Source organism: Apostichopus japonicus, chromosome 2, assembly GCF_037975245.1.
Source record: "Apostichopus japonicus isolate 1M-3 chromosome 2, ASM3797524v1, whole genome shotgun sequence".
Taxonomy (NCBI): Eukaryota; Metazoa; Echinodermata; class Holothuroidea; order Aspidochirotida; family Stichopodidae; genus Apostichopus; species Apostichopus japonicus.
The window spans coordinates 30,796,374-30,811,553 of NC_092562.1; the positions used below are offsets into that span (position 1 = coordinate 30,796,374).

The 15,180-nt window shown below is 37.4% G+C and overlaps 1 protein-coding gene and 1 long non-coding RNA gene across 5 annotated transcripts in view; one reads left to right on the forward strand and one right to left on the reverse strand.

Moving 5' to 3' along the window:
* Nucleotides 1-15,180, reverse strand: part of LOC139955968 (uncharacterized) — a 595,985-nt gene that overhangs the window by 115,922 nt on the left and 464,883 nt on the right. The window lies entirely within an intron of this gene.
* Nucleotides 822-7,194, forward strand: LOC139956248 (uncharacterized). Of its 2 annotated transcripts, XR_011789356.1 has the most exons (5): nucleotides 822-1,033; nucleotides 1,513-1,711; nucleotides 2,156-2,241; nucleotides 2,788-2,898; nucleotides 4,633-7,193. It is a non-coding gene; the product is annotated as an uncharacterized lncRNA (long non-coding RNA). The 2 variants fall into 2 exon arrangements; XR_011789355.1 differs by having other exon boundaries at nucleotides 822-1,711; nucleotides 4,633-7,194.

Here is a 15,180-nt window from a genome sequence, read left to right on the forward strand (position 1 = left end):
ACATAGGGTGGCCGACAGCGGCCCTATCGAACCCACGGCCGCTCGGCAAGTTATAACCCCGTTTGGGGCGCTACAGTAAGTTGAGTCTCGTGTATCCGACATGCTCAGTAATTAACCTCCGCCAGGTATCACGATCTTGCGCAAGGTTTATTGCTTCTTCGAAATTGTTAATATTAACGTCCTTAAATTGTGACTTTATTTTTCCAAGCAAGGTAGTCACGGGCCTTCCTACTGGTTTAGTACAGTACAATATACTATTTTACGTTGGTCGAAGTTAAGTTGAACATTGCTGTCGGCAACATGAATATGCATAATGACCGACCGTACCGACGCGGAACTAAACCGCAGACGGCGTGCCCGGTACGTTTATTCATTATTTTTAACTTTGTTTGGTCTTCTAAAGCGGAGAAAAACGATACCAAAAAAAAAGAAAACCCACAATTTCTGAAATAACTTATTTAATTAATTACACCTGTCCTGTTTCACCCACGAAACACGAACCAAATAGATTCGTTTCGTGTTAAATTTATTACAGTTCACATTTCCAAGGAACATTACTCGGGACTCTATCAATTTCGGCGGTAAAACTTATACACTTTCAAAGATAGTTACAGTATATATATATATATATATAGCAGGGATGTAAGTCTTCCGTATTTTTACGGAAATCCGTTTTTTTTTTTTTATTTCCATTAAAGTTTTCCACAAAATTGTACGAATACCAAAGACACAACGCGACAAAAATGCTTGGCCCGTTTTAGCAAGCTAACTTCAATTTTCACTCATCGATCAACCAAAATACTGTTACATCGCATTGCAACGTACAACATTGTGCCATGTGAACATCGTTGCGTACGTGCGAACTTCAAATCGCCATAGCTCATTTCTGTCGTTGAAAAACCTTGCCTAATTCACATCTTCTTAACTGCTGGTGCTCGACATAAGTTTCGGAATTAACGCTTGTGATATTTGTGAGCGGCGGAAATCTACGGGATACGCATATGATAGTTGATATTCGTGATCGCATTCGAATGTGAGACTGCTTTTTATTACGGAGTTCGCTGCGACGTATTCGTAACTTTGAGTTAGCCTAACATAACGATAGTGTGTAAGTAGTCAGAACTAGGAGTAGGATGTGTTAGCGCTAATACTTTTGAGCTAGCCTAACATAACGATAGTGTGTAAGTAGTCAGAGCTAGGAGTAGGATGTGTTAGGACGGCATTCACCCGCATTTCTCCGAATAGTTTTCCGTATTTTTTGGGGGGCTGCACTTACATCCCTGATATTATAGATATCGGAAGACTTCAGTGGCGTGTTGTCGGTATCATCTTTTTCGGAAATTTGCTCGTTTTTTGGCTCATTTTAGTGAACTCCACCTGTTGCATTCACTCTAGTATCAAGGTTTATTGTTTCTGTCAACGGATCTAGTGTTTAAAGCAGTTTGGATTCATTATTTCCAGTGATTTAGTTGAGTGCATTTTTCGAATTTCAATTTTTCTGTCATGTTGTAGTAGCCTATACTATAGCCTACCACTTGCATTATACCACTTGCATTGTACGTGGTTCAGTACGTTAGTCGTTTACCAGCAAGAGAAAAAGTGCAAATATGGTGGAAGCTTGCTGGGGACCGAAGAAGATATTAACCGAAGAACGACGAGCTCAGGAGAGAGTTACAACGGTATCAACGTATGCCCCAACCAAAATTACCATGTAAGTAATGTTTTTGCACATGTGCTCTCATAATGTTTACATTTTTTTCTTTATTTCAATTAGGCCTAGGCCCCTACTTTGGTTTTTTTTTACTTATCCTGAAAAACTAAAAGACGTGCAATGTACAGTACAGTAAGATTATAAGCTACATCATTCATTGGAAGGATCATGCATCACAGAAGGTCAAATTGATAATATATTGTTTCTGAAATTGTTTGGGCCAAATATGAACTGCAAATGCTCCATTGATATTGTGATCCATTAAGATAAACCTTCAATTTTGTTGTTCTGGTTACACGCATCATTTCAGCTGTGTCACCTCTTCTGTCTTACTATTGTTTTCTTTGATATATGGACATATTTTGACAGAATAAAGCTTGTTTTAACAAACATTTTCAATTTATGTCAAGAAGATTTCACAGAACCTTTGCTCTTTCCTTACAGCAGTCACTTGTGAGGAACTGCATTTCTTGAAATGCTTGACAGGTGCATTGGAATGCCAACAAGTCTTCCTTGGCAACAAGAAACAGGTTAGATTGTTGTAGTATTTTTTTAGAGGCATTTTTTAAAGGAGGATAGGTAGGTAGTTGAGAGATACACAACTTTCTGTACAGTTTCCCTTCAAATCAGCTATAAATATGCATCCTGCAAAGATTTCCCCAAAAACTTCCTCATCAGTAGCAATTTCAACCAGAAATTTCTTTAATCAGCAGAAAGAAACGGTTTGTGTTTGAAAGTCAACGTCCCAGTTTAAAGGAAATTCAAATATAAACCACTGTACAAAGAGTAATGTAAAATGTCATTATTGTTCATCTTTAAGCTTAAAGTAGTAGAGGTGTTGGGGAAGTGATGTTGATATACCATGTAAATTGTACCATCTTTGCTTTGTTTCTCTTTTTGATTTTGTTATTATATGCTGCAAGGGCTTGAATCAGAACAATTGATAGAACTCTTTGAAAAATACTCCCTCATTTAAAGGGAAGAATGACACTCCACAGCCATGCATCCATCATCTTTCCTCTAGGCCTGAGGTTGCTTATAACTTTAATAAAAGTTGTTCATACTTTTTCTTACAGACAAGTTTTTCAGACCCAGAATTTTCATTTTTGGATGGCATTGCACCATCAGAGACATCAGTTGAAGAAGACAGTTTTGTCCAGGAATGCGAGAGTAGTTAAACTTTTGAGGTATGCCACATATAGTCATCCAATTATGCTGGCATTTTTTGCCATTTGAAAAGGATTGTCCAGCCAAAAGTTATATCAAAGAGTACTATAATCTGAACATTCTGGTAAAACTTACATTCAAAATCTAATGCTTTGTTCTCGAATGTTGACATTTGAAGTTTTCAAATTTTGTACCAAGAATAGACTTGAAACATACAGGTGTGATATCATAGCCTAGGTGCACACTGAGGAATAAGTTTTTTGTTTACTTCACAAACAAATTTCTATGCCAAAATTTGAATCATTCATAATGTAAATGCATCACATGTATGCATTGGTATTTAATTCCCATCTCCATTGGGCAAACAATCAAGTTTGCTTTGATTTCAATTTGGTAGGCCCAATTCGACCAGGGTAGGATACATGACTAAGCTTCAGCTGAACTTACTCGTTTTAATATCCAAAGTACACACACAGGAAAAAATATCCTAGCAGTAAACCAAATTCCGTTGTGAATATCCCAAATCCACGTTTCTCGTTCAATCCTGGGCGAAATACTACCGTGACTCTGTGTTATTCCATGGAGTTAGGCCTAGTTAGGCCAGTAACATCCACTACGTACACAATCACAAAAGACATGCAGTCACTAACAAAATATAAAAACGTCCGATCGCTACAGTACCGTTTTTATTCCACTCCTTAGACCATGCAGATGCTGGAACAAACAAAATGGACAATATAAAACACGATACTGGAATATAACAAATGGATAAATGCGATGAAATCCTAACATGACTACTTCCCTTTGCTGTGACCCAACACGGGCGGTAGCTCACTATACCCACTGGACTAACAGTGCATGCTACCCTAGGCACGGTGTATACATAGTCTATTATACGGTCACCTCGAACAGTAAATACCATGTACGGTCAATTGCGTGATATAATGTTACATGTAAGGACACCCTGGGCAACTAAGAAGTGTTTACTAGGAGAGATTTTAGGCTTCACACTTAAATGGTCAATTTCACTCGGAAAGCTAAAAAAGCTGATGCTTTTGTAGGCTAAGGTATTACTACAACCTCCAACTAGACAGAATTGTGACATTTTGGGAAAAAAGGAGTAATATCGTTGATGTTTCTGGCAGCTCATTCGTGGTCGAGTATACAACTTTACACACTAACTGAGGGACAAATCATTGTTTTGATTGGGGGTATACCAACAATGACGTCACATGGTCACCTGATGTCTGAGGAATGTTTCAGGAATGTCTGATATAGTTTTCCTAAAAGGCTGACTTTTCTGCCCTTTTTTCACGTATTTAACGTCCGTAATTGGTAAAGTTAATTGCAGAAATGTAACTGGAATGAGTAAAGGATTACATACATGCAAAATGGTTGAATTTTAAGTTCATCGAAAGTCCATAATTGATGTTTAAACATACAGTTCTACCCTGTGTATCGAGCACTTTTTCGACCAGAAGTGACACATGTATCGTGTTTTATATATATATATCTTAAATATTATTATTAGACAAAACCAGAGAACTACGATATGATTCATAATTGACAAATAGGGAGTAATGTTTTAGAAAATACTATTTCTTAAAACACTACTGTACTCCTTATTTGTCAGTTATGAGTCATATCTTATTTCTCTGGTTTTCTCTAATAATATTTTTCTTTGGAGATAACGTGGATTTTCTCTATAATAAATATCTATAGCCTATATATATGTTTGTTTCTGTTCTTTTCAGATTTCTGTCATGGAATTGCCCCACGCCTTGATGCCTACAACAGTAGAATACCGGCTACGAACAGCATGATTCATAGGGTCTGCAAGCAGCATGGGGTCACGTTTGTCAAGTGGTGTAGCGGGCGCATTTTCAGTGCAGACAGTACAATGCACCGGGAAATGTTTGCCATATATATATGTACAAACTTTACAAAAAGTGTCAACTCTGATAATTGAGAAATACTGTAGTTTATAATATCTGACATATACTGCATGTGGGACTTGGGGAAATGTATGATCCCTATTGTTTTGGGTCATATATATATTTACAAAATATGCCTTAATCTTGATATGCCAATATCTTTGCAAGTGTAAATGTAGAGTTTAATTAATATGAACTTTGTTTGTATGTGAGTTATGTGAAGTAGATATTCCCTATTTGCCCTGAGAGAAGTTCACAGAAATTGATGAGTTGCATGTGCTGTAAAAATCTTGAAAAGCTAGTGTTTGGCTTATAGGTATACCTGCTAGAAAGTTTTCTACTCTGTTCTTAATTTGCTATTTGGCTCCACAAATCACCAAGCCTATAGGAATAGAAGTCAGCAATGGACCAAGCTAGTAATTTGTTTTACGTTTTACACCAAATTTAATGCTTTTAGAATGTTTACATATTTTTGATGAAGCTTAACTATATTAATGTTGCTCAGGTTTTCTTTTTGCCTTAATTTTATGACAAATATATATTCTATATATGTGCCTTATAGCATACAGAGTGGCCATTCTGTGATGCAACATTCTGTAAGCTTCCAATCCATTCTTTAATTGGATAAGCATTGCCAAATTTTATGACTTGATCAGTGTTTTGAGTATCCAGATCTTATCTTTCAACATGATTCATTCATTACTACCTTAACAACAGTATACTTGTGTACTATTATACTATACTATAATACTATAACACTACACATCTATAGTGAGGAAAATGTAGTCACAATTAAGGGTGCCCCATGGGCATATGTAATGTTTTGATATACCATTTTTATTACACTTGTATAATTGCATTTAAGGTGCTTTCTTTCTTAGCTCATCTGCATTATATTTTTTATCAGCTATATACCAGTTCATAATTATATCTACCGTTCATTATCTACATGTGACCAACTCCTTATTTTTCAGTTTTGCATATATACTTTGTTTAGCTTGCCAGGATAACTTTAATTTGCCTTTCTCACTAAACTTGTTAGTATATGTTTTCAACATAAATAAAACTTTGATTTTCCATGTTCGGTGCTTTCAGTCCAGATTTTGCATTTCATCCTAATTGTTTCTTAACAAGTCTATTCTTCACATTTCTTGTACAGTAAGTAGTCTATTCTTAACCAGTATTTTATTTAATGTTACCTTATTTCTAAGCATTGTCTCATTTGCGAGACTTATTTTATGCATAAATTTGCAATCTTACTGCAGAATCTGCGGATCCTGCCAAAAACTTGTCACAATTCAATTCTTGGATTTTCACCGATTTTATACTCATCAGCAATATTAATACAAATACTATTAACACACAAATCAGTTGTCATCCATATACAGCCATGTAATTAGTATTTCAATAAATTAACATTCAATGTAACATTCAATATTTGTTTCTAAAAGTGTGTCATTACATCAGAATTTAAAAACATGTTTACAGCATGTATTTGTCACACAAAGCAACCAAAACTATAATGTTTAAAAACATTTCCTCATGCATGCATTCATGGAATACTTTCATGCATGTATTTCCATGGAATACATGCATGTATATTTCCTTTGCATTAGTGCATGCAATGGATTTAAAAACATGCTTCAAGCATGAATTGTTTCAAATCCGAAGCAAAAAACATGCTTTAAGCATGTACATGTATCAAACATTTCAAGAACATGCTTCACCCATGCCATAGTGCATGTGAGGGCATTTTCATACATGTATTGATTCAAACCCCGCGCAAAAAACATGCTTCTTTCATGTACATGTATGAAACATTGAGTAAGACATGATTTAAGCATGTATTTGCTGGAGCATGTAATGTAGCTCATTTACATGCATGTATTTTTTCAAATACATGCTTCACACATGCCATAGTGCATGTAAGGAGGGCATTTTCATACATGTACAGTATTGTTTCAAACCCCGCACAAAAAACATGCTCAAGAAATACGCATGCATGGATAGGGTACTAGAAATTTGTGTAAGGGCATTCTGTCCACTGCCTATCTATCTATAAGTCAATGATAGGCTACATCAATAGGTTATATATCCCCAACTTAGTAAGGTACTAGGACATCCTGTTCACTGCAAATCTGTCTATGAGTCAATTAGAGGATACATCAGTAGGAAATATATCCCAAACATAGTATAGGACTACAGGTAGCACATCCTGTCCACTGCCAATCTATCTATAAGTCAATGATAGGATACATCAGTAGGTTATATATCCCCAACACAGTACAGTACTAGGACATTCTGTTCACTGTCAATCTAACTATGAGTCAATGATAGGATAAATCAGTAGGTTATATATCCCCAACACAGTATGGTACTAGGACATCCAGTCCACTGCCAATCTAACCATGAGTCAATTAGAGGATACATCAGTAGGTTATCCCCAACATAATACTGTACTAGGACATCCTGTTCACTGCCAATCTAACTATGAGTCAATGATAGGATACATCAGTAGGTTATATATCCCCAACATAGTACGGTACTAGGACATTCTGTCCACTGCCAATCTAACTATGAGTCAATTATAGGATACATCAGTAGGTTATGTATCCCCAACATAGTACTGTACTAGGACATCCAGTCCACTGCCAATCTAACAATGAGTCAATGAGAGGATACATCAGTAGGTTATATCCCAACATATTACTGTACTTGTGTCTACTTGTTTTTTGACTTATAACTTATTTATATTATCAGTATATTATTGATTTATAAGTACTAATTTGAATGCAACAAGCTAGGTGACGAACTATTATTCAAATTATTTCATACATAGTTAACACACTTTAAATCACCACATTAGCCATATGAGCACTGTGCCTGTTGCAACACTTGCCTAGAGACTGTACTTGTTTAATGTAGGTATGCTTTATTGGCCCCAAATATGCTAGATTTTCAATTATGGTCACCTTTTGTCAAAATTCTTAAACTGTTTTTATTAGCCTCATTGAAGGTAGCAGCCACTAAGAGCAGACACTAACAGCAGCCACTAAGAGAAAAGGACAGTAAGACATGACACACAGTACTACCACTGCGGTCATGTGTGTTTGTTATAACTGATGCTGCAGTCGAGTGTGTTGTTCAATTAGTACATAAATAAGAATGTTTTTTCTTTCTTTTCAAAATCGATTAATATGAGTTATGGAGCCTATTGAGATGTTCGGCTAGCACCAACTTAAAGTAGAAAGGTTCCTCTTACATGTGATATATATACCTTTACTATCAGTAACAAAACATTTCTTGACCAAAGTGGCCATAAAGTTTTAACCTCAATACGGACCCCTCTCTCACCGCGCTGTATATACGTAATGTGTACTGATCAATAATTGTTTTTTTCTTCTTTTTTTTCAATAGCGATTAAGTTTAGCTATGAAGCCTATTGAGATGTCCGGTTAGCACCACAATAAAGTAGAAAGGTTCCTCTTTCATGTGGTATATCTTAGTGTTTGCACGGGTTATCCGGGTGCTTGCGAGTCACTTCGCCCAACAACCATTTCGCCCAACTGCCATGTCGCCCAACCAGACTGGTCATTTCGCCCAACCGCGTTGGTCATTTCGCCCAACCAGCATGGTCAGTTCGCCCAACCGTGTTGGTCATTTCGCCCAACCGTGTTGGTCATTTCGCCCAACCTTATTTTTACTAATATTCAGTCAGAATAATATTACTTTTTCTATTCCGCCAGTTCAATTTGATTTATTTTGGGTAAGGTTACTTCGTAATAGGTAAATAAAGTGAGGTCCGCTCGATATCGATCGGAGTCTGAGCAGTTATTTCGGGTATAATGGGAGGATTACACTACTTTAGGCGTTTACGCATACAATGGAAGTTATATTATTATACAAACAAAGGGGAATCGGTGTGGAATATCGGTAGGCCTAATCAATTTAACCACGACTTCAAGTTTCCTTAATACTCGTTCCCGTTCGTATCCCGTAACGTTAACAATTCCCGACCGTTTACTATGAAACCTATCAAACCTAACCCCTAAAACACTGATCCATCCACAAGATTCCTTAATATTCGGTTCGTATTCTGTAACGTTTCCTTACTAAAGTTATACAAAGAAAAGGACTTCAAGTTTCCTTAATATTCCTTAATATTCGAACGTTTACTATCAAACCTAACCCCCAACACACTGATCGGTCCTCAAGTTTCCTTAATATGCGGTTCGTATCCTGTAACTTTAACAATTCCCGAACGTTTGCTTTTCAAGTATCATATTTAATCAAGGTTGGGCGAAATGACCAGGCTGGTTGGGCGAAATGACCAGGCTGGTTGGGCGAAATGACCAGGCTGGTTGGGCGAAATGGTAAGGTTGGGCGAAATGGCAGTTGGGCGAAATGGTTGTTGGGCGAAGTGTCCTGCTTCCATCCGGGTACCCGCCCGACGCAATACTACCCGGTTCCTAATGTATTACCCGAATCCTACGAAAAGTGTGATTTAAATTTTTTTTTTTTTTGCAAATCTACGGTTAGGCAGATTTCCCATTGACTTAGTGTGGTGTTAGGCTAAAATATGTGGTCGAAGATAACAGCAAAAACGAAGGTACCCGCCCGACGCAATTCTACCCGGTTCCTAATTTATTACCCGAATCCTACGAAAAGTGTGATTTAAATTTTTTTTTTTATTGCAAATCTACGGTTAGGCAGATTTCCCATTGACTTAGTGTGGTGTTAGGCTAAAATATGTGGTCGAAGATAACAGCAAAAACGAAGGTACCCGCCCGACGCAATTCTACCCGGTTCCTAATTTATTACCCGAATCCTACGCAAAGTGTGATTTAAAAAAAATTGGAAATCTACGGTTAGGCAGATTTCCCATTGACTTAGTGTGGTGTTAGGCTACCATGTGGTTGAAGATAACAGCAATAACGAAAGTATTCCATGGATATCTTATAACTGCGTCACAATTTCTGCTAATAAACAAATGGCTATGCTAGATTACCCCATTGACTTATTGTGGTGTTAGGCAACCATGTGGTCGAACGTAACAGCAATAATGAACGTGTTCCATGGCTATCTTATAACTGCGTCACAATTTCAGCGAATAAACAGATGGTTAGGCTTTGCTAGATTTCTCATGCATTGACTTAGTGTGGTGTTAGGCTATCATGTGGAAGAAATTATTATTTATTCATTCGTTTATTTCATAAAAGGAAAGGCTGACAAGGAATTTTACGACATGTTTATGGATTATAAACGGGATAACTAAAAAATAATAATAGCAATAATAACAATAATAATCGTGTATTCCAAATGCGATCAAATTGCGCGAATCGCGTAATCTCGCGGCTAATGCGAACCCTGGGCTTGCATAACAGATAGTAGTAGTAACAACTGAGCTAAAGTAAAGGGATATTTTATGGTATGATCCAATAGACGTGGAGAGCTAGCATAAGCAGCGGCGGCAGTGCGATGTTAACAACATAACTACAAATTAGTAGTAATGTTAATTATATTAAGTAATTAACAAGTTTATGACAGAAAAAAAGGAAATAGAAATTATTGAGGAAGGTTTTATACCTTACCTTACACATACGTTTTTGAACATGAAAACATTGTCAGTGGAGAATATAATTCATTTATTACAGCATCTAATATGTAATTTCTTGAAAATCGTGATACACGAGGATAAACAATTTTTTCCCGGGTACCCGGGTACCCGACGGGTAACGGCTCTCGGGTACCCGGTTCCCGATTTTTGGACCCGTGTAAACACTAGTACTATATCTCTACTATCGGTAACAAAACCGATTTCTTGACCAAAAGTTGCCTTAAAGTTTTTAACCCTGATACAGACCCCTCTCTAAACGCGCTGTGTATATACGTAATGTGTAATGATAATTAAACTGTTTAATTTTTTTATTTTCTTCAAAATTAATTAATTTTAGTTATGGAGCCTACTGGGATGTCCGGTTCACACATAACTCAACTTGATAGATTTTGCAGAAAACAAATTAATCAATATTTTAAAACTTTAATGCCACTTTTGGTCAAGAAATCGGCTTTGTTACCGATAGTAGAGGTATATCACTTGAAAGAAAAAAAGGTATTCTTTAATGTGATGCTATCTGGACCTCCTAACTAGGTCGATATCTCAAATTAATCAATTTTGATCGTTTTGAGCTAATTTTCCCATTTGCATCTCACTCCTGTTAGGATCGAATGGTTTGTATCCATCGAATTTCAATAAATCAAAGTGTTACTGACTTTTTTTCATACCACGTGTAAGAGGAATAACTTAACTTCGTCATTGTACCTCTCTTGACTGTTGCATATTCTCATAAATTAATTCTTTAGTCTTTTGAAAAAAGAAAAAAAATGGGTTTAAAAATTGCCGCAATTTATACCTAAATTTCTCCACAAGTTTTGGTAGGATCACAAGTTTCAGTTCAATATGGATGCAGAAATTGTCTACCATTAAATTCCAAAATCATATCAAATGAAAGAGCAACATCTCATCTCTCCTATAGTGGAATTATTGGCATTTTACAGTATGCATTGCGTTAATTATTATCGCTTTAAAGCAGGTACGAAAAAGTAACAGTCTTGTTATTGTCCGCTAATTAAGGCTGCCCTTAGTGGCTGCTGGGGATCCACTTTTCCGCCACAGCGTACCTGCTCGTCAGAGTGTACAAACATCAGTGGCCAACGGCGTGTAACGCTGATATATACACTATTGGCTGTTGTTAGTGGCTGCTCTCAATGGCTGCTACGTTCAAACAAGTTTTTTTATTACAACCTTTGAGGAAATATTCCTCACTGGGATTATTCAGTCATCTTGTGTATTCCTCAACAATGTCTGAGAACAATTTGGAGGGTAAAAGCCCACAGGAAAGTACGTTTTGCAAAATACTAGCAATTATGTATGCATGCTATAATTTGGGGCCTATTCTGACTACCTTTATATAGCTTTGAAATACAAAGTTTTTTATTATTGATCCTATGGCCTTTCCAACCACCTGTAAGATGTTGTCCTATGCCTGTAAGACAATATGGTTAACACTTGTAGGCATATGGTGATAACAGGACATGAACGTAAATGAAAGCAACAAACTTAGTTATGGCAGCATTATTCCAGTATTGGCCAGCAGACCTAGGTCTCTTAAATAGAGCTAGGCTTAGTGTGGTCTAGGTAGTTTAGTGATGCCGGGCAGTGTCATTGCCGCTATATAGTGACAGCTAATCGTGACATTTCTTTAACTTACCAAATGCAGGACCGATTCTGAACAGAAATATTAGAAACACTGTTATAGTCGCAGTTACCAACACAGGACATTTACTTCCACGTACAATGCCAGCCATTTTGTCCCGAATAAAGGTAGTCGGCCTTGACAAGGCTGAGGAGTTCTTGATTGTTACCCTCTGTAACTTGTACGGGATCCGTGTGTTTAGACCCTAAGGGAAAGTTGTTCTGCTACCGTTGCGCGAGTATCGCAGTGTGTAAAGTAATGGAGATGTGTGACTTGTGCAATTTACTTACTGGGTGTTATAATGGAACTGCGTCATTGGCTCGAACTTTCAAAGACATATTGGACTGAACCATTATCACGCACGGGGAAACAGATAAAACAATCTTAGATTAAGGAGAAAGGAAATGTCAACTTGGAAGAGGAAAGGAAGAGGAAAGAAAGGGAAAAGGAGAACAAACCCTGGAAATAAATGTAGTAAAAACATGAGCAAGAGTGATCTCACGATGCTACCGCTTCCGGACTACCGGACTTACATATTGGGGGTTTCAGATATATTCCAGTGTGCTGTTTGACGTACTTTACTGAATCACTATCAGGGAACATTCATATATAAAAAGTAAAAATGTAAATGTGTCACAGCTGCAGTTCCCATCACCTCCCCCCCCCCCCCCTCACACACACACACAGTGTCTTAGCCAGAAATTTCAAATAGGGTGCCTCATCTGTTACTGATTGCCCAGGAGACTATCCATCTGGCGCAGAGTACAATTCCGGTAGATTTAGATTATTAATACAATGAGAGAAAAGTTTTTTTTTTTAATAGGTAGCATAAAGGTATAAATCTAGGGAGACGAAAACACAAATATTATTAAGCACTTCGTATAAAACTTGAGAGTGGTACTACGGTTACTATGAATGCTATTATCTGTGTTTTCTATGGAACGCGAAAAGGACCACAACATATGATGATGTTAATGATGATCTAATTGTATACGATCATGTACTGAAAACTTAAGATCATGTACTGAAAACTTACGATCATGTACTAGAAATACAGGATCATGTACTAGAAATGCACGATCATGTACCAAACACATACGATCATGTATTAAGAGTATACGATCATGTTCTAAACATATACGATCATACATCGTACTACAAACGTACGACATCAAAACAAATACGATCATGTACTGTCCGATAAAAGGAAACGGAGTCAATATCAAAAGTTTGGAGAGGGTTATTCCACATCGAAATGGCTCAACAGAAAGCAAACCAGGTCCTAATTATCACGTGGCTAGAAGACCCGAACGAAAAACAGGCTGTTTCTATTCATCCGGGAAAATCGGTAGAGTGTGACAGGGCCTTTATGTTAAAAAAAGTGGCGTCTACATACGCGTTTGTATATTCATATGTGGCGTAAGCATACCAGTATGAATATTCAGTGTAAACTCATCATAGAACCAGGGACTAGGGACACTTACATATGGATATTCATACGCGTATTCAAACGACAATAGTGGATATCCATACGCCACTTTTTTGTAACTTGCGCTTTTTCATCATCATCACAAGTTTCCAGTACATGATCGTATATGTTTTGAAATACATCTTAGTTTTTCAGTACATCAGCGTATATGTTTAGTACATTATCGCAAGTTGTTTAGTACATGAACGTATAAAATTAGATCATCATTAACATCATCATATCATGTGGTCCTTTTCGCGTTCCACAGTTTTCCGCATTTCGTTGCGGCAGGGTAGCTTTTGATTTAAGTGCGGTGTAACAGCGGTCACATGACTAATTCACCTATTATAATTAGACTTTGCCTATACTGGCATGAACAACAGGCCTCAAATTTCACAAGTTTTAAGGCAAGGCGACTAGCCAACTAGCATCTTACCAAAGGGCAACAAGGTGATAAAGAATAAACATCATGAAACAATTTCTGTTCCAGGTCCTGGCAGCTGTTTTAATGAAGAAGAATAGTAGAAGGTGGTCTCTCTCACTTTGCTTTCCTTTTTGTCAATATAATTATTTATCCCCTACTTTTATTCGAATCCTTCCTCACCCTTAGCAAAATCAACCATCATTATGGTATCTCAACTCATAAATGTATGGACAGACTCCGATTATGGGGGTATCTCATGTAAACTGTACACCCTTATCAGTTTACTGGAGTAGTCCTCAATCCATGCCAACACTAATTTAACAGAATAACATTCAACCAAAAATGCCTTTTTGAGTTTGATGGGTTGTTATAGGGGTGGTTAGGCTTATAGGTTTAATGCTGAAATTGTAACTAACAACAGCAAGTTCTTTTAAACTTGTTTATTGATGCTGAAAAATTATTCCAAAAACAGGTTAGTCCAACCGACGCGCTCTGTGCGTGTGATCATAGAGCATGCGATATAGCCTACGTGTTCGGTTATTTTCCCGTTTTTTTTTTTTTTTTTTTTTTTTTTTTTTTTGTGTGTGGGGAAATTTGATTTACACACGAAACACACCCTGCAGGGTAGGAATTAAGATTTGGCTTTGGGGGCCTAATTTGGAAAATGAAAAGTTAAAACGCCCCTCTTAATGTATTAACGAGGGCTTTGTTAAAGGTTTAGGGACCCAGCCAGCAAACCGACGCCGCGCCGGCGGCGGCATATCGACAGCGGCAAACCGCTTCATACCCGCAGGTGGGCCGACGTCGGCTAACACGCGGCTTGCCGACATCGGCCTTCGGCCCGGCGGCGAATATTTTTTCCCCAAACTGAACTGACACTGAAATTATTTCCTCTATTCTGTTTGGCTCTCAGGGGGCAAGTGATAAACTGTAGTATTCAACATGGATCCCTCCATACTCTATCGACAACAGTATGATCAACACGAACAAATTCAAGATATTCACAGTAGCAACTTTCCAGAACTTTTGGTAGGTATATATGAACGAAAGTATATAGTGTTCTTAACACAATGAAGCAACTATTCCCAACTACTGCGCCCATTATAGGCAGTCCTCGATTGTTTGTTTACTCGCTTGACTTCGCACTCCGCTCTACACAAGACATCTATAATGAAGCCTATTGTACTGTGTATAGTATACAACACAACAAAACACAGTGC